Genomic DNA, 16684 nt, shown 5'->3' with positions numbered 1-16684 from the left:
CTTTGGCCTCAGACTCCTGGGCTCAAGCAATCTTCCTGCCTTGCCTCCCGAGTAGCTGCGACTCTAGGCACAGGCCACCATGCTCACCCTTCTCAAAGACTTTTTGAGGAGCAATGATTTGATCCTAGGTTTAAAAAATTTATCACAAAATTAATACTAAGCCTAATTTCCTTTAGAAGTAAAAGTAAGGAAAACTTCTGGCAGGGTTCATTCGGATTGTTTGACAGATCCATTTTTGTCTCTCCAGCACTGGGTTTTTCTAATCCTTAAGGCATGTGAAGATATCATTTACCTAACAAAGCAGTCATTGCAGGAACTTGTTAAGCCTGAGCTAATTCACTGCATTAGAGCACTATCATTCCTCCTATTTTTTTTTCCAGATTAGCAGAAAATAGATGCAAAATTACTTCCTTACGAATTTACCATAGAATCCCATTGAATTGATTGAAAGCATACAGTTAAAAAAAAAAAAAAAAGAACTGAATAAGACTCTCCCTCCTATATCTCTTCATGACCTTTGAACATGTAAACTAAAAAGTAATCATCATTTTATGATGTCCAAAGATTCCCATTTATCTAAGCACAGATAGGATGTTTAGAACAAGTAGGTAACCCACTTGCACCCAAACCATGCAGTGTTGGGTTGTAATTCCATCTGGCTTTGCGGGACAGAATTGGCACCCAGATGGAAGTTAGTAGAGCCAGAGAGACAGCATCAACAGCAGGAATAAGAAAAGAGGCTGTAATGAAGACAGTGAAAAAAACAGACATTCCCCTTGCACATTTCTATGTTGGTCTTGTAGGCGCAGGCAAGTAAAGTGAGACAGACACAGAGACATGGCTGTGAGACCAATCCTTGATGACATGCCTAATGTGTGAGCTTATCACTGTGCTTGTTTCACACCTGGAAGAGCAGAGGCTTCCTTTGAGGGCTCACTAGGGGCATAAGAGGAGAGAAGAGCTCACAGCAGGACTGGTGAATTGAACTGATAATGCATTGAAGCACCTTAGGTGAAATCGTCCATCCATAACTTCATATGTCTGGTAGTGCCTTTTGTTTACATGTTGGTTTGTTTTGCTCCCAGTAAGAGTGAGCAACATAAGCTTGCTTTGCATCACAGACAAGAATGCATCTGCCCATTTCTTGTTTGGCATATTCTAACAGGAAGGATTTTTAGGCTGGTAGTCCATTCCACAGAGAATGAGAAGGAAATAAAAAACACTCGTGGGACAGGGGGTCTCCTTCTAATTATTTTTCCATAAGTCTCCTGTTTACTTCCCAGCTGCCCTGAATCAAGCCTTTGGGAACTCATAAGTGGCAGGTGAAATTCACACCATAAAGTCTGTCAGGGTTTGGAATTGACACCAATAATTCCCGGTGGGTTATTTTTACAAAGGTGTAAAGTTTGTTTTCTTAAATTACTTTGAACGTGCTTCTCATGATTTTAAAGACACTTTTAACAAGACTCGAAAAGTCTGGCAGGAGGTATGAGTGGAGATGGTAATTATAAGGACTTTCGAAATGAGTTATGACATCAGCCTTAAGTACCCAAAACATTGCTATCATAATTGTCATGCTTTTTTCTTCAAGAGTCACTGAAACAGGACAGATACTCAGCAGATCATTTATTCTGCCAGCTTCCACATACCACTGAAAAGAATAATTTGCAAAATTCGTGGCAGAGTCTAACAATGCACTTAATGAGAGAATAATTTGTTGATGTTTCATTTGTAGTAAGCAGAATAAACAAAGAAATTCATGAAACAAAAACAGACTAAGTCACAGCAGAGAACACTCATGTTATGGGAGAGCAATCGAATGATACTTAGTGGCTACTGGGCAGACACTGATCTGAAGGAAAGTGACCCAGTAGACTTCTTCTCGGACTCATTTAGACAGAAAGTTTTGCCTGTGTGTGGTTACAGTGGCATGATACAGGTCAACTGTTTGGGTAAGCTTCTAGGATTTCGACCACTGCACACATGGACACCATTTTCTAACTCATATAATTAACAAAAAAGATGCCTTGATTTAGGTAATAATTGGTAGGAGGAAGAGGACAAATAAAACATGTACAGCTTGTATTTATTTCTACTTTGTTATTTTTAAGTGCTAGAGTAATCACATCGTCCCACTGTAGGGAGAATACAGAGGCCCCCCTCATGAAGTAAGGCTGGGTCGAGGCACTCTTGGGGCAGGTATTGGCACACGATGTCTCCCAGCAGCCTGTCACTGGTGCCTGAAATAGTGCCACCAGGTTCATTCTTTTGGATTTAGAGTGGTTATTAAAAAGCTGGTGCCCAGATGGTATAAAACCTTAAGCCTAGGCTAGCTTGCTCATGAGAGGTCACTTTCTGTAACGTGACAGATGATTGGCTGGGGAGACGTGTACAGGCTTTCCAGGGGGTGGGTCTGGGCAGTCAGGGAGTCACAAGGTGGCAGCGGGGAGAAGAGGAATCTCTGAAGGTGCTAACGGGATGTTCCAGTACAACCAGAAAGGGCTGATTTCACCTGTTTCACAGTGGGCTAGTGGTAAGTCTAAGAAGGATGACAAAATACTGTTCAGACATCTGCCCAGCTGCTTCCTGCAAAGTTAGAGAGCCAAGCAAATGTCTCTGGATTTCAAAGGCCAACTATCAAAGCTATTTGTAAAACTGAAACAGGGCAGGGGATATAAAGGATATAAGAAACAATCTATTGTTGGTAAGATCTTCACTTTTGAATTGACAAACATTGTCAATCAGAGAGCTTTGGCCCCAGTGTGGTAGAACAGATTGAACCGTGATCTTTGCAAGATGATGGATGCAGGGAAAGCCAGCAGATGGTTTATAGTGATCTGGCCAAGGGACTAATAGCAAGAGAGCCCAGTGCTCGCAATGGCTTAGTCAGCTGAAGCTGACTGCACAGACGAGGAAGCGGGTTGTTCCAAGGTTGTGTAAGGACAAGAGCGGCATCCGAGTCCCGGCTGGGCAAAGCAGATTTTCCCTAAGCTCCTCAGCACTTGGTCATGTGGGTGCAGCCCTATAGAGCTTCACAAATTCTCTAAGAATGTCCCTACCAGTTTTTATGATTTCATGCTCTTAGGATATCTCAAATCTTTTGGTAATATTCAAAGCTTACCAGATTAGAAAGTTTTCATGTGTATGGAAGTTGTCTTCCAATACCAACTCTCCAGGTTCTCTTTTTTTTTTCATCATTGATTGTGGCAGTGTAAAAGAGACAAAACTGAACCTATTATGGAAACCTAGCCGGGCTCAGTGGCTCATACCTATAATCCCCAGCACTTTGGGAGGCTCAGGTGGGTAGATCACTTGAGCTTAGGAGTTCCAGACCAGCCTTGGCAACATGGTGAAACCACATCTCTGCCAAAAATACAAAAATTTGCCAAGTGCGGTGTGGTCCCAGCCTGTGGTCCCAGCAACTAGAGAGGCTGGGGTGGGAGGATCCCTTGAGCCCAGGAGGTGGAGGTTATAGTGAGCCAAGATCGTATCACTGCACTCCAGGGCAACAGAGAAACTTACACAAGTAGTTTACAACCAGTGGGGAGGTATCAGGGACTTTACATAAACATGCACATACCCGTACTTATACGTAAACATCCCGGGCCAACCCAAAAATATTCTGATAGGCCCAATTTTATCCTCCAACCCTTTCAACTTGAGTTATTTCATTCTCATTTTCATTGCAATAATATTTAGCTACAGGAAACAAAATACATCTACAGTGGCTTAAATTAAAATATTTGTTTTCATACAACAAGAAATCTGGTTTTCGTTTATCAGTTAGACATTGTCAGGACCTTCGGTGTGTGAATCCCTTGTCCTTTTCCTTCACAAATGCAAGATGGCCCCTGAATTCAAGTCATCTTGTCCAGAAGGAAGAAAGGGAAATGGGGGAGATGGCTATGCCAACTTTCAGGCATTTGTGCAAGGAGACTTCCACTTGTGTCTCATGGTCTTGTATTGGGTCACTTGACCGCCTCCTGTTGCAAGGAAGAGCTGCCAGCAGGAAGGACAGGGAGAAGAGGCTGTGAAGCCTTTAGGAGTAGCCATTCAAAGGATCTGCCACCACTAATTTCTGGAATGAACAGAAACATTACTAGGGCTGATTGACCATCATGCTTTATTCTGCCACTAATAGAATATTTTCATTGCTGAGAGCAGTCACTAAATTTTGATCCTCAGGGACGCCCTCTGATACTACTTTTCCATGAAGTAGGAAACTCGTTCAAGACTAGCCTTCGAATGGTATTAAAGTCTAAAAAACTTTAAACCAAGGTAGAAATGGCTATACTTTTTAATAGGTTGGTGCAAACGTAATTGTGGTTTTTGCCATTTGGCCATTAAAAGTAATGGCCAAAATCGCAATTACATTTGCACCAACTTAATTGTAGTGTGAAATCTGATCGCACCTTGGAGATCATATCTCCTGTCTATCGGTTCCACTACATATTCAACAGCCAGTTACATTTTGCTGAAATGTAATAAAGTGAAAACTCAGTGTTTGACAATGGCTTCACTGAGTGAAACAGATGGGTAACTGCAGGATATCTAGGTGGCCTTGATATTGATGAACTACAGCTCAGTAATAATGAGCAATTTTTTGAAACAACTTTCTAACTTTAGGGGATATAAGTGCAGGTTTCTTACATGCATGTATTGTGTAGTGATGAAGTCAGGGCTTTTAAAGAACCCATCACTAGAACAGTGAACACTGCATCCAATAGGTAATTTTTCAAACCTTACCCCCATCCCACCCTTCCATCTTTCTGAGTCTCCAGTGTCTATTATTCCAGTCTGTATGTTCATGTGTCCCCATAAGTTAGTGTCCATTTATAAGTGAGAACATGGGGTATGTTTTTTGTGCGTGTGTGTTCCAATAAAACTTTATAGCCACGATGATTTGAATTTCATATAATTCTTTTTTTTCTTTAATTTTTCTATTTCCAGATTTTTTTTCCTGTACCTTTCGGAGGTTTAATTATGATGTGCCTTGGAATGTATTTCTTTGGGTTCTCCTATTTTGGATTTGCTCAGCTTTTTTGGAAAACTGTTTTTAATATTCTATAATATAGAAATTTGACTTATTTTAATATTTGGCTTCTTTTTGTTAACCCTTGCTCCTTGACTCCTTCCCCACTCTATTAGTGTCTATCATTGCCATCTTTATGTCCATGAGGACCCAATGTTTAGTTCTTACTTGTGAGTGAGAACATGTGGTATTTGGTTTTCTGTTTCCATGTTAATTCACTTAGGATAATGGCCTGTAGCTGAATCCATGTTGCTGCAAAGGACATGAGTTCATTCTTGTTTATGGCTGTGTAGTATTCCATGGCATATATGTACCACATTTTCTTTATCTAACCCACAGTTGGATAAAGCACCCAGGTTGATTCCGTATATTGGCTATTGTGAATAGTGCTGTGATAAACATACAAGTGCAGAACATGCAGTAGTTGACTTGCTGTTTCTGAGTTATTTCAGTTAGGATAATGGCCTCCAGCTCCCTCCATGTTGCTGTAAAATACTTGATTTCATTCTTTTTTATGGCTGAGTAGTATTCCATGGTGTGTGTGTGTGTGTGTGTGTGTGTGTGTGAGACAGAGAGAGAGAGAGAGAGACAGAGGGAGAAAGAGAGAGGGAAAGAGAGAGACTTTTTCTCTATCCAGTACTCTGTTGATGAACACACAGGTTGATTCCTTATCTTTGCTAGTGTGAGTAGTGCTGCAATAAACATACGAGTACAGGTATCTTTTTGATATAATGATTTCTTTCCTTTTGGGTAGATACCTAGCAGTGAGATTGCTGGATCATATGGTAGTTCTATTTTTAGTTCTTTAAGAAATCATAATGAGCAATTTTGAAGGAGTCTTCCAAAGATATACTGAAACACAAATGAAAACAATGTGCCCATAATTATGAACTCTTTATCCATCCTTTATATTTAAAAGAGATCTCCTAATCCAGCTCTCTGGGATTTTATTTCTTCATGTGTGAAATGATGAAGTTGGAGTAGGAGATCTCTTTTAAATATAAAGGATAAAGATGCTTCCATAGAGGCTGAACATTAATTTACATATTTAATTAGCCAGATTGAAGAATATATGGCCTTAAGATTTGATATCCTTCATTAAAGTTGATCCAGTTACAATAAAAAAATACTTTTTATTTATTTAGTTTTTAAAATTTTTTAATCTTTTAAAAAAATTTAAATCCCTTTTCAGCAAAGCAATACTTTTTATTTTTAAGTAGACATTTCATTTCCTGCATTCCATACACATTTTTTGAAATATGACCAGCTTGGCAGACTATGAAAGCACATGAGTCTGACATTAATTGGCAACATTGAATATGTGCATTCAAGTACTTATTCAAATGTATAACCTCCAACTAACTGCTGCTTCACAGTTATCAAAATTTCCACTAATGTTATATTTATGAACTGCTAAATCTACATCTCTAGCCCAGAACTCTCTGCTGAGCATATCCCACTGCCCACTGAACATCTCTACTGGGATAGTCTGCTGAACAAGTTCAAAAACCAAGCTCCTTCTCTTCTCCTGAAAACCTGCTCCTCCTCCTGAGTTTCCAGCTCAGCGAATGGACCCTGCATCCAGCCTCTTGATTCTCTCTTCTAAAGGTCTCTGTATCCCTAAATTTCTTTGTGGCCCAGCTGCCACTGTCCTGGCCCTCTCTACTGGTTGCATGAGTCACCACCATCCAGCCTCCTATTGTGACTCCCACTCCAATCCATTCTCACAATCTTTCTAAGATGCACATTCAATCATTCTTTTATTCAGCAAATATTTATTGAATGTTTCCCACGTGCTGGGTACTGTTCCAGTCCTGTGTACAAAGCAAAGTCCTTGCCTTCACGGAACTTACATTGCAGAAGAGGCAGACAATAAACAAACGAACAAGTGGATATATAATAAAATGATGGGTAGGGGTAATTGCTACAGAGGAGAACAAGGAAGGGATGTTTTTAGATTGGATGGTCAAGGGAGGGGCTTGAAGAGTGGTATTTGAGTAGAATGAAGTGAAGAAGCAAACTAGGCGAATATCAGAGGAAAGAACATTCCTGGGTGAGAAGATTCTAGAGTGGACCCTTGCTTTGTGTGTTCGAACAACAGTGAACAGGCCAGTGGGTCTGCAGTGGAGTGAGCCAGAGGGAGAATGGAGGCAATGAGGCCAGGGAGGTGAGGAGGGACCAGACCAGGCAAGGCCTGGCCGTCCACTGATAACTTTTCAGCAGAGGGGAGATGAGACATGCCTCCTGTTTCAAAACAACTGTCTCTGTTCTGTGGAAAATACATTGTAAGGGATCAAAAACGACTGCAGAGAGATCAGTCAGGAGGCTTATGTATAGTTTTAGAAAGAGATAATGGTGGATTTGGCCAGGCGCATTGGTGCTCACACCTGTAATCCCAGCACTTTAGGAGGCCGAGGTGGATGGATCACTTAAGGTCAGGAGTTCAAGACCAGCCTGGCCAACATGGTGAAACCCTGTGTCTACCGAAAATACAAAAATTAGCTGGGCGTGGTGGCAGGAGCCAGTAGTCTCAGCTACTTGGGAGGCTGAGGCAGGAGAATCACTTGAACCCGGGAGGCGGAGGTTGCAGTGAGCTGAGATCATGCCACTGCACTCCAACCTGGGTGACAAGAGTGAAATTCTGTCTAAAACAAACAAACAAACAAACAAAAAACAAAGAGATAACGGTGGATTTATTTTATTGTATTTTATTATGGTAAAACATACATTACAAAACTTGCCATCTTAGCCATTTTTAAGTGTACAGTTTAGTGGCATTAAGAACATTTACATTGTGGGGCAACCATCACCAACATCCATGGTGGAACTTGTTTATCCTCCTAAACCAGAACTCTGTACACATGAAACAGTAACTCCCCATTCCTTCCTCCCCTCAGCCCTGGCAGCCACTGTTACTTTCTGTCTCTATGAATTTGACTACTGCTGTTATGTCACATAAGTGGAATCACACAATATGTGGCCTTTTGTGTCTGGCTTATTTAACTTAGTACAATATTTTCAAGGCTCATCCATTTTTTTTTTTTTTTTTTTTTGAGATGAAGTTTCGCTCTTGTTGCACAGGTTGGAGTACAATAGTGTGATCTTGTCTCACCACAACCTCTGCCTTCTGGGTTCAAGGAGTAGCTGGGATCACAGGCATGTGCCACCACACCCGACTCATTTTGTATTTTTAGTAGAGACGGGGTTTCTCCATGTTGTTCAGGCTGGTCTCGAACTCCCGACCTCAGGTGATCCGCCGTACTCAGCCTCCCAAAGTGCTGGGATTACAGGCATGAGCCACTGTGCCCAGCCTAACTTTCCATCCTTTTTAAAGCCGAGTAATACTCCATCGGATGTACATTTCGCATCTGGTTTTTCTTTTCATCTGTTGATGGACATTTGGCTGCTTCTACCTCTCGGCTATTGTCAATAATGCTGCCATAAATAAGAGTGTACAAATATCCCTTTGAGATCCCGCTTTTAATTATTTTGGGTATCTATACACCCAGAAGGGGCATTGCTTGATCAGATGGTAATTTGGGTGGATTATTTTCAATGTAGAGATGACAAGAATCTATTCCTCTGCCTAAAATTTTTCAATGTCTTTCTATTGCTCTCAGGCAAAAGCTGGTTAAATATGGTTCAAACATCTTGCAAGATTTCACCCTTGCCAATCTTTTGTAATCTCCCACCCCCACATTCTAAATGCTAGGGAATATTTTTGAAACCCTGGATTAGGCCATGCCATTTTCTGGGAACTGGCCCTAACCCCAGCTGACTTGTCTCTATCCTTAGGCCTCCTGGAGAGGGTACTCTCCTATCCCACAGAGTCCAGATTAGGCTTTCTAGAGCCACCTTCCTGGGTGCCTGCTGTGCCCTTGCTCTTCCTCTGCATTGTGCATCTTCTGTCCTGCAGTACCGCTGTCCACCTGGGGATGTTCCCTCTTACATGGGAAGTGCTGTGTCTGACAGAACTGATACCAGCCAGGTAGGAGTATCTGTTGAAAAATGAACACAAGAGGATGCACAACCTGTCCATTCCTTGAGACACAGTACTTTAAAATATCAGTCGCAAAGCTGGGCTCAGTGGCTCACGCCTGTAATCCCTGCACTTTGGGAGGCCCAGGTGGGTGGGTCACTTGAAGTAAGGAGTTCGAGACCAGCCTGGCCAATATAGTGATACCCCGTCTCTACTAAAACTACAAAAATTAGCCAGGCGTGGTGTTGGGCACCTGTAATCCTGGTTACTTGGGAGGCTGAGGCAGGAGAATTGCTTGAACCCGGGAGGCGGAGGTTGCAGTGACACACCATTGCATTCCAGCCTGGGCGTCACAGCGAAACTCCGTCTCAAAATTAAAAACATAAAAATAAAGATAAGTAAAATATGAGTCACAAACAAAAATACCTTCGGAGGCCAGACACAAAACCAAAATGTGTGATGCTGAGAGTGAGGGGCTGATAAAGTAGGGAATGATAGGACTCGTGACCTTCCAGAGCTGTACTATGCAATTGGATTGTTACTAGTCACATGTGACTATTACGTTAAAATTAAATACAATTGAAATTCATCCCTTCCATCTCACTAGCCACATTTCAAGTGGTCTGTAGGTAGCCACATATGGCTATTGGCTACTATACTGGACAGTGGAGACACAGAACATGTTCATCATTGCAGAAAGTGTTGTTTGACAGTGTTATTCTCAGGACTGCACGTCTCATGTAAGGTATTCAGATTTCAAAGTTTTAGCTGGGCATGGTGGCTCATGCCAGTAATCCCTGCACTTTGGGAGGCTAAGGCAGGAGGATCTCTTGGGGCCAGGAGTTTGAGAGCAGCCTGGGCAACATAGTGAGATCTTTGTTTCTACAAACTGTTTAAAAAAACATTAGCCAGGTGTGGTGACATGTGCCTATAGTTCCAGCTACTCAAGAGGCTGAGGCAGGATGGTCACTTGAGCCCAGGAGTTCGAGGCTGAAGTGAGTTATGATCATGCCACCGCTTTCTAGCCTAGGTGACAGAGCAACTCTGTCCCTTAAAAAAAAAAAAAAAAAAGAAAATGTGAAACACTGTTCTGGCCAAACGAAACACTTTGGGTACACCAGTTTCTGACTCTTGCTCTTAGAAATGAATCTTCAGATAAAGCACTTAGAGACTTGCACTTATCTTTGAGGAAACAAGACTCAGTCCTACGGACGAGAGAATGAGGCTGACAAAGTTGCCTACCACCCACCTTGCATGGTGGCCTCTTTATGAAAGTTCTGGAGGAAATTTCTCTCTGATCTTAGTGCCAGGAATAGTTGCATGTTTTTATAACACGGTCTAATTCTGTCATTGATCACATTTCCTTTTTTACATTGGCCGCTTAATCTTTAGAGCCAAATCATGACCCAGCTCTAGCAGGGGAGTCAAACCTTGAGCTGTGCATAGCAGGAACCCTTAGTGTAATCTTATTTTTTTGATTCTATCTCCCTTAAAAAAAATCCTGTGGCATGTGTTTTGTAAATACACAAATTTCCCAGGGAATCTAATTTATTTATTTTGGTGCCATGTAGTATTCTATGGTATATATGCACTGCAGCTTGATTCTGTCCCTTCATTGGTAGGTATTTGAATTGTTTCTATTTTCCTCTATTACAAACAATGCTAATGAAGGCTCCTGTGCATGCGTCTTTACTTGTATATGTGACAGTGCACTGGGAAATGGAACTATGAGGTTGTAAGGTGTACTTATTTTCAACTTTGAGGTATTGCCAAATTGCACTCCAAAGCTGTTGTTATCAATTTACATCCCCACCAGCTGTGTATGAGATTCTCATTCTCACATCCTGCTATCACTTGGAATTATTATAATTTTTCCCAATATAACGGGTTTAAAATATCTTGCTTTGTTTTGCATTTTCCTGACCACTCCTGATATTGTGTCTGTTTTCATACTTATTTGTCCAGTTGTGATTCCTCTTTTGTGTGTTTCTAACACATAACCTTTGCTCATTTTCTAGTGTATTGTTTATTATTTTCCTATGGACTGATGGGAATTATATAAATCATTTTTTTAAAACCACAGTTTTATTGGAACGTAATACACATACCACAACATTCACCCTGTTAAAGTGTACAATTCAGTGGCCTTTGGTATATGCACAGAGTTGTGCAACTATCAGCACTTTCTAACTTTGGAGCACTTCATCCCCCGAAAAGAAACCCCATCCCCTTTGCAAGCTCTCCCCACTGCCCTCATCCTCCCCGCCCAGCCCCAGGCAACCTCCAATCTACTTTCTGTCTCTATAGATTTGTCTTTTTTGAACATTTCTTACAGATAGAATCATACAATAAAATACATTTTGAAATAAGGTGGGAATCCAGATAGTTATTTCAATGAGTTATGGGATCATTTTGCATTTTTGAGTTATGTAAGTGGTCCTCCATGCTTAGATGCTTTTTACTTACATCTAAATGTCATCTTTTATTCCCACATAAGTTATGATGAACAAATATATATTTTTGAAAATCCAGGTTTCCTATTTCTGGTATCTTTCACCTTCAAGGATTCTCCAGAGATCAAAATCTCCTCTTTGAAAAGCATTGGCCTGGAGCAAATCATAGTCCAAACACAACTCTTATAAGAGCAGAGCTAAAATTCAGTTTTGTTTACATTTGGCTGAACTAAAAGGGGTCATTTCAAGAAAGAGACAAGGACTAGAAAAGGAAATGGGCTGGAATGAGTCTAAAATATTTTAAAATTGGGGAAATATCTAAGAGAACTTCCAGCTATTGTGAACTGTATGATTGAAAAGAAATCGAGTGTTAGGGGAACCATACAAACCAAAGTCCTTTAGGGGCAAAAATCATACAGTGCATATTTCCGTGTATACATAATATAGTATGTAGTGCAGAAATGAGAAAATAGATCATAAAGTCCCTCTGGGGAGTACCTACTTTGGGAGTCAAAGGTGGGAGTGGGGAAAAGGAAGAGCATTCCATATTGGATAGGAAACTTAGACTATTTCAGCCCATGAGACAAAAAGAATTGGGTTAAATAGAAATGCAAGCTAATTTTAATCAGTAAGTCAAACACGATATTCACATATCTTGTTTTGCTAACTTTTCCAAAGTAAAACAACGGAGGTGGTTGTTGGTATTTTTTTTTTTTTTTTTTTTTGGCACATTCTGATAGGCAAAATGGTGCTTTTAATTTATAGATTTAAAGTTTAGTGTTGTTTTATTTTTAGTGGAAATATTCTTCCTATTTTTCCATTGAGTTTTAGAAATTCAGATTATTCCAACGTGTCTTTCAATGTTAATGGTGTTATTTTTCCTCCCACAGTGTAGACTCATAGATGCTTTCTAACACATCCAGCATTTCACACTCTCCACAGGGCTTAACAAATGCCATTTGCTGCCAGACACAGACAAGGCCTTTGGACATTGTTATACAAACTGCCATCTTCTCCTAGGAAGTACATGTGTATCAAGATCTTTGGCTATGAGATAGATCTAAGCATAAAGGTGATTATAATATAAATGCAATATATTTTCTTGACTCGAAACTTCCACTTATTTGTCACTAGTTAGCCTCATCTACTTATCCTGCTTTTAAATAGAAAATTTCCAAATCCTCCACAAGTTTCTTGAAGTAAGAATAAGGAGATTCATGAATCATCGACTGTAACACTCCAATAAACTTGACTAACAGTGGGAGCACATCTAAACCACAGAATACTTTTAAAGAACTGTAGTTTACTACTTACTTTCAGGCACATACATAAACTAAAGCTGGAGGCAAGGTGTTTCCATGTCAAGGACCTCCTGGTCTGTGTTTATGTCTCGTTTGTGATGGATAGTGGAGACACTAACATGTAGTATGCTAACATTCTCAAAGCAGATCATTTGGGCAATTAGATATGAAAATACTATGAATCATCTTATTGTCTTTATTAATTTGCTTATGAATTTTTTTTGTTTAGAGATGAGCAACCATTCAGCTTCTTTTGTAGACGACAGACTTCAAAGTATTTCCATTCTCAAAGAGTAGTCAATAATACCAACAGTTTGCACCCTAGTTCTTACTAAAGAACTCAAATGGACTACCAAAGCACAACAGAAGCAATTAATATCAAAATAGAAGGTTTCAAGGACATGTGAATTATTCATTTTTCTAAATTTTTCCATTTCTGTTTTTGCATTACTACAGGACCTCAAAGCAGGCATACTATTCTATAGAGGTGGTTCTCAAAGTTTAATGAGCTAGATTCCTGGTCCCTGTCCCCCACCCACCACCAATTTTGATTTAATTGGTCTGGGATAGGACTTAAGAATTTGTATGTTTATCATGTAGCTCCAGATAATTTTGATCCAAGTGATACCTACTGACCAAATTTGGGAAATTGAAGGTGAATGGACCAAACTTCTGCATAACCTATGTTCCACTAGGTCATGTTGAAGGTGGATACAATAACTTTTCACATGAAGAAATATTTTGCATCTCTTGCAAAACTATTGGTTTTCATGGTGCTATTCCATATTTTTTATGGGTCTTTTATTTTATTTTATTTTTGATATGCAGTCTCGCTCTGTTGCCCAGGCTAGAGTGCAGTGGCCTGATCTCAGCTCACTGCAACCTCCGCCCCTCGGGTTCAATTGATTCTCCTGCCTCAGTCTCCTGAGTAGCTGGGATTATAGGTGCAAGTCACCAGGCTGCTAATTGTGTATGTGTGTGTGTGTGTGTGTGTGTACTTTTGGTAGAGACGGGATTTCGCCATGTTGACCAGGCTGGTCTCAAATTCCTGACCTCAAGTGATCCGCCCGCTTTGGCCTCCCAAAGTGCTAAAATTACAGGCATGAGTCACTGTGCCAGGCCTCTCGTGGGTCTTTTTTTTTTTTTTTTTTTTTTTTTTGAGACGGAGTCTATCTCGTCGCCCAGGCTGGAGTGCGGTGGCACGATCTCGGCTCACTGCAAGCTCCGCCTCCCGGGTTCACGCCATTCTCCTGCCTCAGCCTCCCGAGTAGCTGGGACTACAGTTGCCCGCCACCACGCCTGGCTAATTGTTTGTATTTTTAGTAGAGACGGGGTTTCACCGTGTTAGCCAGGATGGTCTCGATCTCCTGACCTCGTGATCCACCCTCCTCGGCCTTCCAGAGTACTATCTTATGGGTCTTTTATATCAGAAATTATGTGACAAATATATCTGAGGATTTAATGACAGAAAAAAGTTTTCCTCTGCTGAAAAACGGATGTTCTTTCAATTAACAACCAAGAGAATAAAAGTTATCTCTTTTTGTCTTAGACCATAGGAAGCCCAGAAAATAAATAAATATCTCATTTCAGGTTCTTAGCTGATTTTTCCCCCTTGCCTCTTCCTCAGTATGGCTTCTGAATTTTCTTTATGATTCAGTTTTTAGCTATCTTGATGCAAATAGCTTTTTATGATAATGCTTTCTCAGAAGCAAGGAGGAGAAATTATAAAAATATAAATAAAATATTTAATGCGATTGTAGCTTCATAATAGTACCAACAGTTCTCTATTTCCTGCACTCAACTGCAAGCCAGGATCCAGTGTTGACCTGGGCAACTCTTCTGGCTCATCCAGTTCCTCATATGAATTTGTTGTTTCTCTCATTCCCTGTATGTATATCATCCTAATTGAGCTGAGCCCATGATGGCTTTTCTTTCCTCTTTCCTGATGCCTGTTCTTTACTGACTCTCTCAAACATAACAGTGCTTCTTGAATCTGCTGTCTTCGACAATGTCTAATGTTTTGTATTAATTCATTGTGAAAATTGCATTTATTTCCCAAAAATCCTCATTACCAAAAGCTGGAAACAACAACTTCAGTGTCCTTCAGTGGGCAAATGGATAAATAAACTGTGGTGTATTCATAGAACAGAATACTACTCAGCATTATGCTATGTGAACTAAGCCAGTCTCAAAAGATTACATGCTATATGATTTCATTTATTTGAGATACCGGAAAAAGCAGAACTACAGGGACAGCGAATATGTTGCCAGAGGTTAGGGTGTGGAGAGGGTCTGAGCAAAGGGGGAACATGAGGGAATTCTTCAAGTCCTGTTTGTGATAGGAGTGACAACAATCTATGCATGTATTAAAACTCATAGACATGTACACCAATGTGAATTCTATTGTATGTACATAAAAAAAGGCAAGCCACAGACTAGGAGAAAATATTTGCAAAACATGTATTTGATAAGGATGTATATCCAGAATATTTAAAGAATTCTCAAAACTCGATATAGAAACAAACAACCCAATTAAAAATGGCAAAAGTTTTGAATAGATACTTAATCAGGGATAACGTACAGATGGCGAGGAAACACAGGAAGGGATGCCCAACTTTGTCATTAGGGAAATGCAACTTAAAACCACAATGATTCCATGAAATCCAACATTCTTCTATGATAAAAACTCTCAAAAAATTGGGTATAGAAAAAACATACCTCAAAATAATAAAGGCCATATATGACAAATCCACCACTAACATATACTGAACAGGGCAAAATTCAAAGCCTTTCCTCTAAGATCTGGAATAAGACAGGGATGCCCACTTTCACCACTTCTATTCAGCATAGTACTGGAAGTCCTGGCCACAGCAATTAGACAAGAGAAAGAAATAAAGGGCATACAAATTGGAAAGAAAGAAGTCAAATTAACTTTGTTCACAAATGACATGGTATTACATTTTGAAAAACCTAAAGACTCCACCAAAAAAACCCTACTAGAACTCATGAACAAATTCAACAAAATTGCAGGATACAAAATCAACAAAAGAAATAAGTAGCATTTGTATATGCCAACAGTGAACAATCTGAAAAAGAAATCAAGAAAAAAAAATCCCACTTATAATAACTACAAAAAATATAAAATACCTAGGGATCAGTTTAACCAAAGAAATGGAAGATGTCTCCAAAAATCATATAAAACACTGATGAAAGAAATGGAAGAGGACACACACACAAAATGGAAAGATATCTCATGGTCATGAATTAGAAGAATTAATAGTGTTAAATTGTTAATACTAACCAAAGTGATCTACAAATTAAATGCAACCCCTATCAAAATACCAATTGTATTCTTCATAGAAATAGAAAAAAAAATTCTAAAATTCTCATAGAACCACAAATGACCTTGAATAGTCAAAGCAATCTTGAGCAAAAAGAACGAAGCTGGAGACATCACACTATTTGACTTTAATTTCAAATATTTGACTATTTACTACAAAGCCTTAGTAACAAAAACAGTAGCCCTGGTGGCTACTGCGGTGGCTCACACCTGTAATCCCAGCACATTGGGAGGCCAAGGTGGGTGGATTACCTGAGGTCAGGAGTTTGAGACCAGCCTGGCCAACATGGTGAAATCCTGTCTCTACTAAAAATACAAAAAAAAATTAGCTGGGTATGGTGGCGGACGTCTGTAACCCCAGCTACTTGGGAGGCTGAGGCAGGAGAATCATTTGAACCTGAGAGGCAAAGCTTGCAGTAAGCCAAGATCATGCCATTGCACTGTAGCCTGGGTGACAGGAGTAAAACACTGTCTCAAAATAAACAAAAACAAAATCAAAAAACGACAGCATGGTACTAGAATAAAAACAGATACATAGGCCAATGGAACAGAGTAGATAAGCCATAAACAAGTCCATGC

Source organism: Chlorocebus sabaeus, chromosome 17, assembly GCF_047675955.1.
Source record: "Chlorocebus sabaeus isolate Y175 chromosome 17, mChlSab1.0.hap1, whole genome shotgun sequence".
Taxonomy (NCBI): Eukaryota; Metazoa; Chordata; class Mammalia; order Primates; family Cercopithecidae; genus Chlorocebus; species Chlorocebus sabaeus.
The sequence above is the reverse complement of the archived record's forward strand: the minus strand, read 5'-3'. Positions refer to the sequence as shown.